At 39.1% G+C, this 12,855-nt stretch overlaps 1 pseudogene; it reads right to left on the bottom strand.

The window, feature by feature from the left end:
• Positions 1-10,708: 10,708 nt before the first annotated feature.
• On the bottom strand, positions 10,709-10,833 carry LOC143440209 (small nucleolar RNA SNORA17; annotated as a pseudogene).
• Between the last annotated feature and the right edge of the window lie 2,022 nt (positions 10,834-12,855).

Here is a 12,855-nt window from a genome sequence, read left to right as displayed (position 1 = left end):
AGCTGACGTACTACTATGAAGTAAGCTCAAGTTCTCCACTTTATGTAACCCAACAACATGTTGAGAGGTCATTCTACTGAGCTTCCCAACTGAATGCACAGCATCCTAGCTTACAGACCAACAGGCTTTGGAAATCAGGTTATGGACAGGGCAAAGAAAAGAGAAAAAAAATAAAGAAAAGCATAAGAAGGGAGAATACAATTGGCGAGGTGTGACCATGAGGCTTCAGTGGTCAGGACTGAGTCTCTGCCAACACATGAACAGTCCTACCAGGAAAAGGTCGGTAGCTCTACAGGGAGCTGCTGGAGCAAGAATGAGCCAAGTGTCTGCAGGGAGCAACAGCAACTGAGAGAGCAGAGCACAGACACAATACAAACTCTGAGCTGAACTGGGAAATACCATGTCTCCATGGATGGCACACTAGGACTATGGGTGCTTGATTAAGCAGATCTGCTCAGTGTTCACAACCTAAAAGAACATAAGGCATGTCTGCTGCTATCATCAAAGGAGCCCACAGACTGTTCTTGTAAATTGTGGTTTATGTAACAATCCCCCTATTATGATGTACCCCAATCATTTCTAATTCTCTAAATCTTATGAATAGTATGATGAATTATTTCATGCCAAGGAAATATATATATATATATATATATATATATATATAAAATCCTAAATGACTATCATTTAGACTAGTCTGTGAGGTTACTTTATCAGTTATTTAATAACAATAGTTATTTACTCCAGCCAAATACTATATTTTTTACAGTACCTTAAATATGACAACATCCTGAAAGATAGGTTCAATTCAGAAATGTGAAAATGGAGGCCCAAAAGAGAGTTACCGTAGAATTCCAAAGTCTTTCTCTGTAACCACATTGTGATTAAAAAATGTGCTTTAAATTTTCTGATCATTTTGATACAAATAAATACATTTAGCATAAATAATAGTAGATATAAATTTTACATTGTATATGTTAGAAAGAAAAAGTATGAGTTATCTCCCCAAAGTCTGCTAGAATCTGTGGATCTGTGGAAACTTTTCTTAATACACTGGCTGAATTACTTCCATATATTAACTCAAGATGAAAGCTACTTAATATCATTGTGTCATTTCAGTAATTTGTGAAGACACAAGAAAAATACTTGAATAAAGAACATTTATAATAAAAATTTTATCTTATAGTTTTTAATTTTAATAAGGTATATGCTGTCTAAAACATGTTTACTTAGACCTTCAGGAAGGATTATTTATATTTAATAGGTCACTGTGCATTCCAGAATATTCACTAAAAGACTTTATAGTATAAAAGAGAGGGGGAAAGTTAGAGGAAATTACTTCTCTCGTCAAAAATATGAAATTTTCATGGGAGATGCAAAAATAAGTCACCTAAATTCCTAATAAAAACCACCTAGCAACTATCAGCTGGAGGTAACAATTATGCAGATTATCATTAAACTCTTAAAGAATTAGCTCTCTTTTATAACTAAGCTAAACTCTTGCTTTTAATAGAACAATCTCATTTCACAGACTCAATACATAGATATTTTTTCACTGAGTTGGAGGAATCTATTCTGCAAGACTCCCAGGCTGAAAATCTTCTGCTACACCCAAAGTTAGCTGTTTTGGTCTTGGCTATATTATGGAATTTTTTTACATCTCTACATTTGTTTAATCATCAAAATGATGAATTCGAGGATTTATTGAGGATGTATGTCTGCTATATCCACAACAGTCAATCCTTGGTATTGTTTTATCCTTACTACTAAATGAGGGAAAATGATTTATTTTGCCAGTCATGATAGCTTAGGTTACACTGGAGATGGAACAATGAGACAGGAAAAAATGAAGCACGAAAGAGAGGGAATGGAGCACCTTTCTTCCTGTTCACAGGAAGTAACAGACAGGTTGTACCAAGCTCCTACATGCTAGTAGCAATCCTTGATGGATTATGTGATCTCTAAGCCTACATAAACTTTGAGGTTGTGCAATATGTTTTAAATGGCCACATACAAAAAAAGAAAAAAAATCCTTGTCTTCACTTCTCCCACCCCTTGGCTTTAGGGATCAATTAAATGGTACCTGAAGCCCAACTGAGAGGGAGACTGACCAGAAATGGTGAGCACATTTCATTGTCACTTCTATGGTAGTTACTTAGACCCAGTCATCATCCAAACAACTGGGGTTTAGGTGTAACAAGCAAGTGTTATGGTGTGGGTACTAAGACCCACAACATCAAAGCTGTATAATCAAAGCACTCCATACTGGTCATTCATTAGATTTCCCCCCACCCAGCCCCATGGTGCACTTCCAGTACCATGTGAGAAACTTGTTAGCACAGGTCTTTACAAATACTCTTATTGGTTCTTTGAAAACTACATACAACATATTTTGATCACGCACAATCTTTACTCATCCCAGATCAACCCGACTCATCCCTGATCAACCTTCGTCATCCTTGCTTGGAGTTTTCTTCTTCCTTTTACTTTAAACCAATTGAGTGCAATTTGTGTTACCCAAAAATGGGGCCTGCCCTAGTCTTGCATTAGAATTCCAAGAGGATTTGCATGTGCATTTTAGTCAGACCCCTCCCTGATTTGTTTCTGTTTAGCCACTTCTACATGCTAGAAATCATTTTAAAATTTAGTTTCATGGATGGGTCCAAAGCGCAGCTCAAGCCACGAACTGGCTCAGAACTCAAGTCAACTGGCAGTCTCTAAAGTCCTTGGCATCTTCTGAATCCCCTGCCTCCTCCTTTCTTTTCTGCCTTTTCACCCCCTTTCTTCCCCTCTCTTGAAAGCTCTTTTCCTCTGCTCTTGTCTCCTGTTCTATCTTCAGACTGTTTTCCTTCTCACATAGTTCTTGTGTTTACTCTGCCCTCAAACTAGCTTGTATTCAGAATCTGAACTCCAATACTTACTAACTCTTCTATTTGAAAGAGGTTAAGCTGAGTCATTACTTCCAACTTCTTTGCCTCTTGTCATTTTCTACATGGGTTCCATCCCTGTGGTTACTCTAATTCAAGATGTAACTTTGTCCCAGAAACAGATTTATATCCTTTACCCTAAAATCAGCTAAAAGGAAGAGTTTGTATCTATTTTAACATTTTTAAGTGTAATTTTCCAAATATAACAAATTAAAAAGCCTTAAAACAAAAGGTCTAAAATTTACTATCAAGCAAAAGCATTGTGAGTCTTTGTATAGATTTCAGAGGTTATTCAGCTTCATGAACATACACAGTTCTCACTATGTCCCTTTCAAGGCTTCTAGACTCCATTTGGTACACAGAATGTGGACCAGACAAGCTGAACAGGTTGCCCTTCCCTGTACAAGTAGAAAGTAGCCAAATCATGTTTTAAACACTTTCTCTCCAGAATACATGAGCTGCTCCATCCTTTCATCATGCACATCAGAAAGCACAGGTGTTGATTGCTCAAGTCAGTGTCACGTAATGGCCACCAAGGGGAGCAGAGTGTGGATGCTGTGAGCCGTGCTTGCCTCTGTCTTTCCTAAATTAAGTCAGAATAGCAAACTGGGAACTACATCGGAGATGCTGAAGTTCTTAATTAGACAAAAAGTAGATATCTGACCTTTGTTTTTATTTTATGCCCTGCACCTTTTTTTTTAATTGAGAAACAACGAGTTTCAAGCCAAATCACTGGGCAGAATTTTTGCAATAATTTCTTGAATAATGGGTTCCTGGCCATGCCTTTGACGTGACATGTACCTGTTTCCCACAAACCCACTCAAACTGCCACCTCTCAATGAACACACTTCAGGACAAAGGGGCTGAAAGAGCTCTAGCTCTGTATAGAAGAAACACATAACAAATTATAAAGAGGATCTACATATCTTGCAAGCACTTTCACAAAGGTAGTAATAAAGCAAATTTGGTCAAACTGCCTGCAAAGCCCTTGCTCAGAACTCCATGATGAATAGTGAACCCAACCCAAACTCCACTTATTAAGACATGAAAATAATGCATCTGAGGCTCAGGTGCTTACAATATTTTACTGCAGACTGGGGGTTTTAATGAAATCAAAGACTCTCTAGTTAGAGTCTTTAGTTAGAATTAACTTCTTTCACTCCTGTGCATCAGTAGCATCTGGTCTTTCTAGTCTCGCACATGTTCCGACATAGCATAAATGTTTGTCTCAAGCTGTTAGGCAAAAACATGAGGCTGACAGGTGACATGTCTAAGAGTTATTTGCATCACAGTGAAACTTTGCTGAGGCTTTTGTATGCCAAGTACAGATATTAAGTGCTGGTTAGCTTAAACCAAGTTGGAAATTAAGTTATTGGAGAAATTTCTTGTCTCTCTCCCAGTGTTTCACATAGTTTGCACGGGGTGGGTAGTTAGTGACTATTAATGAGTAAAGTAACAAATGAATGAACAAATATTTTAAATAAGTTTTATACACATACACAGACACACATATGTGTGTATGTATATACACACATACATGTATTCAGAGGGGATATTGTGAGGAGGAAGGAGACGAATAGGAAGAAAAATACAAGAAGACAAAGTGGATGAAGTGGTAAGGGGCTTAACATGGTCAACATACTAAATATACTTGAAAGAAATTTTTTTATGAAACCCATTGCCATGTACAATGAATGTATGCCAATACAATATTTTTCTTTTTAAAAAATTCTTTAATCCCCCTCCCAGATTGCCTTCTGATATTCAACATCCCATACCTCCTCCCCACCCCACCCCTGTCTCCAAGAGAATGTTCCCACCCCCGACCTCTACCCCGCTAGGCCTCCCACTCTCTGGGGCCTCAAGTCTCTTGAGGGTTAGGTACATCTTCTCTCACTGAGTCAAGACCCGGAAGTCCTCTGCTGTATATGTGTCAGAGGCCTCATATCAGCTGGTGTATGTTGCCTGGTTGGAGGCTCAGTGTTTGAGAAATTTCAGGGGTCCAGGTTAGTTGAGACTGCTGGTCTTCCTATAAGGTCATTCTTCTCCTCAGTTTCTCCCATCTTTTCCCTAATTCAACCCCAGGGGTCACCCATTTCTGTCCATTGCTTGGGTGTGAATATCTGCATCTGACTCTTTCCGCTCTTTGTTAGTCCTTTTGGAAGGCAGCCATGCCAGGCTCCTGTTTGTAAGCACATCATAGCGTCAGTAATAGTGTCAGACCTTGGGGCCTCCCCTTGAGCGGGATCCCAATTTGGGCCTGTCACTGGACCTCCTTTCCCTCAGGCTCTTCTCCAGTTTTGACCCTGCAGTTCTTTCAGACAGGAATGATTCTGAGCGAAGGTTTTGACAGTGGGAACTGGAGCAAATTTCTCTCCCCACTGTAGGGCATTTCATCCCAGGTCCGTCCCTTTGAGTCCTGAAAGTTGAAGGAAGCAAATAAATTTTTAAAGTGAATGCATTTCTAAAGAACATTTTTTTTTCATTCAACAAATTTATAAAGTTAAGAACATTAAAGTTTACAAAATACCAGAGCTGCCATGGTGTAAGAAGAGTGATTTAGCATGACACATTTCCCTACAAGAGGATCGAGAAGCAAATGAGAGAATGTGGAACAGGAAAGGTGGACTTCCCCAGGGAAAAGCACTCCAATTGGTTGCCCAGTGCCTAATGGTTTCCCTGAAACTTATATACAAGTAGCATTATACAGATTTATGAGGCTATATTTAGGAATGGACATGTATATACAAGTAGATATATGCATATAATAATAATCAGTGAAAAAATGAGTCCATGGATTTAAAAAAGAGCAGAGGGGGCTTGTGGGCAGAAGAGGAAAGGGAGAAATGCTGTATTAAATAATAACCTCAAAATTATTTTTTTAAAGTTGATTAAGGTTAAACCTTATTCCTGTAGTATTTTCTAGGAATTTTCTTCTTCCAACCCAACTCAGGCAGGTTTCTGTTGACAAAAGAACTTCCAGAACTTCAGAGTACCCAGTGTTGAGTCTCATGCTTTTCGCTACTAAGATTCAACCTTTCCAAATCATAAGTATTCACAAGTAACTTCCTGCAAGAAAGTGCTTTGACATATTATTAAAGGCCAGGAATTCTAATATGAGAATCTGGTAGAACTATGCCTTTAATAAATTCAAGTTTTGATAGAGTAATATATATGCTTTCAAACATTAGATATCATATAAGTAGCAGACGCACTTGAATCTACTCGAGCCTTGATCAGTTTCCAGAATCATGGAGAGACATAAAAACACTTCAGTGAATCTGGGCAGAAACACAATAACAAATTCAGATGATACTTTATAGGAAAGAGCTGAGCTGCTTCCAGGAATTAATGGCTGAGAAATGAAAGGTGGGGGGTACTTGTCATATGAAAGCACTTTAATGATAAGAATTGCACAACACTAGAATCACTGCAAATGGCAGAAAAAAAAATGGAAGTTTTTCAAAGACATTTTCTAAAGATGACTGAAGAAATTTAGACAGGGGTTCTATATTTCATGACAGCTTTAATTTCATAATGATAAAAAGTTTCTTTTGATTGCCCTGGTCAATTCAAGCTGTTATAACACAGGAACACAGGCTAGACAGCTTGAGCAATAAACAATTACTTGCTACAGTTGTGGGGTCCAAGAAGTTCAAGTGCTAGAAAATCGAATGTTAATGGAATTATGTTCCGATTTCCACACTCTTACAATCTTACTGTAATCTCAGTTGACAGAAAGAATCAAGGGTGGTCTCTGGTCTCTTGTCACAAAAGCACCAACATTTAAAGGACTTTTATTTTGTATAGTAATTACCTCAGAGAAGCTCTGTTTACTGATACCATGATGCTGGCATTAAAACTTCATTTAACATTGGCTGGCATGGAGGGACAATACTTGGTCCCTGGCAACTGTGTTAAGGATGGTACAGCGACATATGCTCTCAAGTAAATGCTGACATAATTTTAGAGAGGTACAGTCAAAAGTTTATTTAAAACACTTCAAAAACAAAATATGACCAAAAAAAAAAAAGTAAGAAGCAAATACAGAAAGTTCTGAAAACTGTTGGATAATGGTGATTCTGTGGGTAGAGTTAAGGTATTCTCCTTGCTTTTATGTAGAGACTGGTGAAAATTTAAAATTACAAATCTCCCTGATAGTCATCAATTTTGTCAGGGATTTGTTGAGCCTTCAAAATTTTTCTATGCATTAACAATTAAAAGAATATATATTCTATTAGTGGAACAATATATATACATTTTCCTTTTCCTTTATCTTGGGGATGAACAGTTTTACATATGTAGTTTATTCATGCTTCTTAATGTCTGGATGTGATTTCATCTCACAGTTTCAATGAACTTTGTTTTTATCTGTGGCTATTATTGACAGAGAAAATGGCTCCTGGGGTCTAAAATAATCACCACCAATATTTGCCCAATTTTCAAGGATACATGTTTAACCACAGGGGGAAGGAGGTCTATTTAGCTATTAAGCCCAGCATTTATGGGAAAATCATATTTTTGCTCAATCTTGGTCTTTTCTGGTTGATATAGAACATCAATAGGTGATTCTTGGAAGTTAATTTCCATTTGTTTCAAAATGAGAGCACAACATTTACCAGTGACAGAAAAAAAAAACAAACTATTTTCAGAAGAGAAAATATTTTTTCACAAAATAATAACAATGTAACCTTAAAGGAAACATTACTATCTTACTGAACATTGTACACTTACAGTAACTTTCAGAACAAAATGCTGATTTTTTTCAGAGTTTTGAAAACAAAATAATAAAGGTAAAAGTAACATTACTATTTACATTCCTCTTTCTTTGTGTTTTCTTCCAAGTAAAAGGAACCCATGAATATTCTTAAAAATACATTTTAAGGTTATTTTTGAAACGAGAAGTTCAGACTGAAGAGATATCTCAGTGGTTAAGAACACTGACTGCTCTTCCAGAGGTCCTGAGTCCAATTCCCAAAAACCACATGGTGACTCATAACCATCTGTAATGGGATTTGATGCCCTCTTCTGGTGTGTCTGAAGACAGCTACTGTGTACTCACATACATAAAATAAATAAATAATTCTTTTTTAAAAAGAAAGGAAAAAAAGGGAAAAAAGAAAAAAAGGAAAAAAAAGAAAAAAGTCAAAAAATTAAAATTGTACAGTTTAGTTTTAATACACTTACATTCAACCAAAAAATGATTAAATGGCATCCAAGGATCCAGAAATTACGTGTTCTAAAAATGTCTGTTTAAGTGTTGCTGAGCGAATGTTTGTGTGGAATGATAAAACTGGCCTTCACCATAAAGCAAAAACAAAACAACAACAAAACCAAACAACCCCCTTCCCCCCCCCAAAAAAAAAAGCCCACAAAAGGGTGTGGTTAATGGCCACACCCTTAACCACCTTAAACTCATTCACATGAAAGTCAGGAGAAAATAGCCACCACTCTACTCTTGCATCCTTCTATCTACTCAACAATTTAGAAACAATTTTGCGTAGTAGAAATGGAGCTATGTTACATTTCCATACTTCCCTAACCTGTTTTCCCAGTAACTCCACATCCTCAAAAATAAGATGTGTTTCTTGTTCTTTACAATGAAGTAATAATTACAACTGAGTTCGTAAGTCTGTCAGAGTTGCTATCTTTTATGCGCACTGGAAGTGTACTGGAAGCCTTTGTTATCCCAAACACAGCATCAGAAGATGTTGCGAATGGCTTGTTCCATCACATCTCATTTTATTACTCCAAAACCTAACGTAGGATAATGGAATTCTTTAGGTATAAGAGTCCAGTATGACCAGACATAATGACTAATGCAAACTAATAATAGCTGCTCATTATCGATGAAGCGTCGCGACTGAAGAGCTTGGGGATTCCTGGCAGCTTTGCCACATAACATCAGGGAACTCATGGTCCCATGTAGGTTTCTTAGTCTCATTAACAAAATAATTTAAAATCAGACTCAGTAAGAAACTAAAAGATAACTTCAGGATTTTAGTTAAAAAACAAAACAACAACAAAAAACAAAAAACAAAAAACAAAAAAACAAAAAACAAACGAACAGCTGGTTTGTAATTCTCAGCATCTGCCCAGAGGAGGATGAAGAGAAGGGAAAAATCTATGCCAACTAAGTTCAGCTGGTATGGAGGTCAGCTACCGGATAGACAAGCGGGCCAAGAGATCTTCAGAGAAACAATAAGGAAGCCCAAGGTATCAGAAATAGTATACAGAGGTTCTGTCCAGCATCTGAAAGAAAGAATATAATAAGGAGAAGATAAGCTTTTCTGAGTCAGGACTCGGAAAGTCGGGCACACCCAACAGAAGCTCATGGTAGCTTATAGTCTGTGCTGGGGGATGAGAACTCTAGAAAGGAGAATCACATTTTCTCATTAGAGGGATAATTATTCCATCTATATCTCTTAACTTTGCTTACAGTGACTCCACCGTCTTTTAGCCAGGTAACCGACCTATACAACTGTATAATTTTTTTTTCTTTTTTTTATTGGATATTTAATTTATTTATATTTCAAATGTTATTCCTTTCCTTGGTTTCCTCTCTGTAACCTCCCTATCTCCTCCCCCCTTCCCCTGCTTCTATGAGGGTGCTCCCCCCATGCACTCCCGCCTCCCTGCCCTGGCATTCCCCTACACTGGGGCATCCAACCTTCACAGGACAAGGGCTTCACAAGGACTGCTGCCAGGACCAAGGGTTTCACAAGGACTGATGCCAGGTAAGGCCATACACTGCTAAATATGCAGCTGGAGCTGTGGGTCTCTTCATGTGTACTCTTTGGTTGGTGGTTTAGTCCCTGGGAGCTCTGGAGGATCTGGTTGGTTGGTATTGTTCTTCCTATGGCGTGGCAAATCCCTTCAGCTCCTTAATCCTTTCTCTAACTCCGCCATTGGGGACCCCATACTCAGTCCAATGGTTGGCTTTGAGCATCCGCCTCTGTATTTGTCACGCTCTGGCAGAGCATCTCAGAAGACAGTTATTCTTAAGGGAGGAGATAATAGCATGTCTCTGCCCAAACATGGTTTCCATTCTTTGCTATAATTCTGTTACATGCCTGCATCTGCTGGAGCTTTTTATCTATATTGTGTCCTTTAAATATCACTGCAACACTTTGTAGTTACAGCTGCACCTCCCATTAACAGTAAGGACACAGTGGCTTGTAAACCTTAACTGTCTCATTCAGCTCTCTCTATGTATGGACTATTTAACTGTCTAATAAGTGTCTCCGCACTTTTCTTCTTGCACCTTTAAATTTTTTATTGATTCTTGTGAATTTCACATCATGTACCCCTCATCTCTCCCTCCCCTTGGACCTGGCCTCCACCCTTGCAACTTCTCCCATCAATAGAGAAAAAAAGTCGTTGTGGAAGCTACAGTGTGTCACAGTGTGTCCCACAGTATATCTTTTTGTCCATACTTCTTTGCTTGCTAATGTTCATTGCAATGACTCAGCCTGGTATAAGACCTCTGGCTTCTGCTACTCTGTCAATACTGGAACCTCAGTGGGACACTTTTTGGATATTCTGTTGTTGCCCTGTGTCATGAAAATTCTGTAGTTTTGCATATGTAGGGTGGGTGTTGGGCTGGGCCAACTCAAAGCCCTGTATTTGGGCCTGAGAGATATCTGAGCTGGTCAGCCCTTAAGCTCTCCAGATATCATGCCCACCATGGTCAGCTCTACCCTGCTGCCCAGGAAAGGTGCAGGGCACTTTGAGTGGTTGTCTCAGACTCATTTTGTTGTTGATGATGTTGTTGTTGTCCAGGAAATGGTAGGTTGCTAATCATTCAGAATTCATCTGTTGAACACTGAGTATAGACATAGCTTCTCTTTGTCACCTACTGAGGTAGATGTGACACAGCAGCCACATTTGCAGTGCCTCTTGGGGCAGGCTTTCTACTTCAAACTTTAAAAGGCATATTATTTCTTGGGCTCTGGTCTGGCTCAAGAAGTGGGTAATCTATTCAAGACCCACTCAGTAAGAAATATTCATTAATTCAAAGAGCAGACATATGCCCTAACCTGGACCATTTAAAATAAGGTTTGACTATGAGGCTTTGGAAGACTACTATAGTCAGGATACAGAATGTCCCTGTACCTCAGTAGTTGAAGTATAATGTTGAGAAAAAGAGCCTAGTAGGGTTTTCTTAGTTAAGGGTTTGAGACATTCCCCAAGGGAGATTGTAGAACCTAGCCTCTAGCCACACACACACACCCTTTCTCTGCTGTATTTGTATTTGCTGGTGGCTTATGGCATTGTGCTGGCTAGTCTTAGGTCAATTTGACACACAAACTAGGGTTATCTAAAAGGAGAGACCTCAACTCAGGAAATGCCTCCAGAAGATCCAACTATATGGCATTTGCTTAATTATCGATTAATAGGAGAGGGCTTAGACCATTGTGGGTGGGACCATACCTGGACTGGTGGTCCTGAGTATCATAGGAGAGCCAGCTGAGCAAGCCAGTCCTGACTTCCTTCAAAGATGAACAGTACTATGGAAATCTAAGTCAAATCTGAAACTAAGGTCCTGTTCCCCAATTTGTTCTTGATCTGTCAATCAAGATATCCAGGAGCCAATTGTTGGGTGGAAGGTGCAGGCAGGAGTTTTGGGTCCCAGAAGGAAAAGGCAGACGCAAAGAAGGAGAGGAGTTGTTGTTGTTGTTTTTGTTGTTTTTTCCATACTTTGGAGAAAGAAGGAGCCAGCAGCCATGTGAGGTCTTGGGAAGACCAGGGGCCTATGGCCAATATTACAGGCAGGTGGTCAGGGATGTTTGGCAGAGGCCAGGTGGAAGTTTAGAGCAGGTTGAAGGAGCAGAGATTAAGTGCACACTTTTCCAGGTGAGAGAGAGTAACATCCAGCAATTGTGTCCTAAGGCAAGTTGAAAAGGAACAAACTGTGTGTGTATGTCTTTTGTTCAAGGATTCAAAAAAAGCCAGGTGGGGGCTGGTAGCATGGTCATCTCTCAGAGTGAAAGCGGGTAGAGCAACACACACACACACACACACACACACACACACACACACACACACACACCAAAACCCTTTTCTCCCTAACTTGCTTTTGGTCGTGGTGTTTCATGACAGCAATAGAAACCATAACTAAGTCTGTTGTGAACAGTTTGCCTTTCCATGGTGTCTCTGTAATTGTTATCCTCACCAAAGGCCCTGTTTTAGGTACTTCTCTTTTCATTTGCTGTGCTAATATACCATGAGCGAGACACTTTATAAAATAAAGTGTTTAATTGGCTTATGGCTTCAGTGGTCGAGTCCATGATGGCAGAGTGAATGGATAGCTGAGAGCTCATATCTTGATCTGCAACCTGAGTCACCAAGCTAACTGGAAATGGTGTTGAGTCTTGACATAGCAAAGCACACCCCTAGAGACAACTCCTCCAACAAGATTATACTTCCTAATCCTTCCCAAACTGTTCCACCAACTCAGGAGTAAGTATTCACGCACATGAACCAATTGGGCTCCACTCTCATTATAATCACCATAGGCTTAAATTAATTAATCTACTTCATGTTGGATTAAAACTTCCCAAACCATGGGCCACTGAAAAGTTTTTCTTTCTAAATAAGCTCCAAGATTTTGTTGTGATAATAAGATACTGGCTTGGCAGAGTCTCAGAGCTCTCTCACTGTGGAGCTTGGTGGACTGGCAAGTCATGAATATGGAGTACCTGATAAAAATTTGGCAGAGTAGAGAACAGAAGAAGCTGACAAAGGGTGGCATTTTCAGAAAAGTTCCTGCTTCAACCCAGTTCCCAAGGTCATTTTGTCTCAAATCTTAGGCATTGCAATGTTTCCTTTGCCTCTCAGCAGGAGACTAGGATTTGTGGCTATTCTTGGGGTCCAGGAGTCACCCCACAAACCCCATGAACACCAATCTCAGTCAGACAGGGATGGTTTA

Source organism: Arvicanthis niloticus, chromosome 28, assembly GCF_011762505.2.
Source record: "Arvicanthis niloticus isolate mArvNil1 chromosome 28, mArvNil1.pat.X, whole genome shotgun sequence".
Lineage (NCBI taxonomy): Eukaryota > Metazoa > Chordata > Mammalia > Rodentia > Muridae > Arvicanthis > Arvicanthis niloticus.
This window is presented reverse-complemented; position numbering and strand designations above follow the sequence as displayed.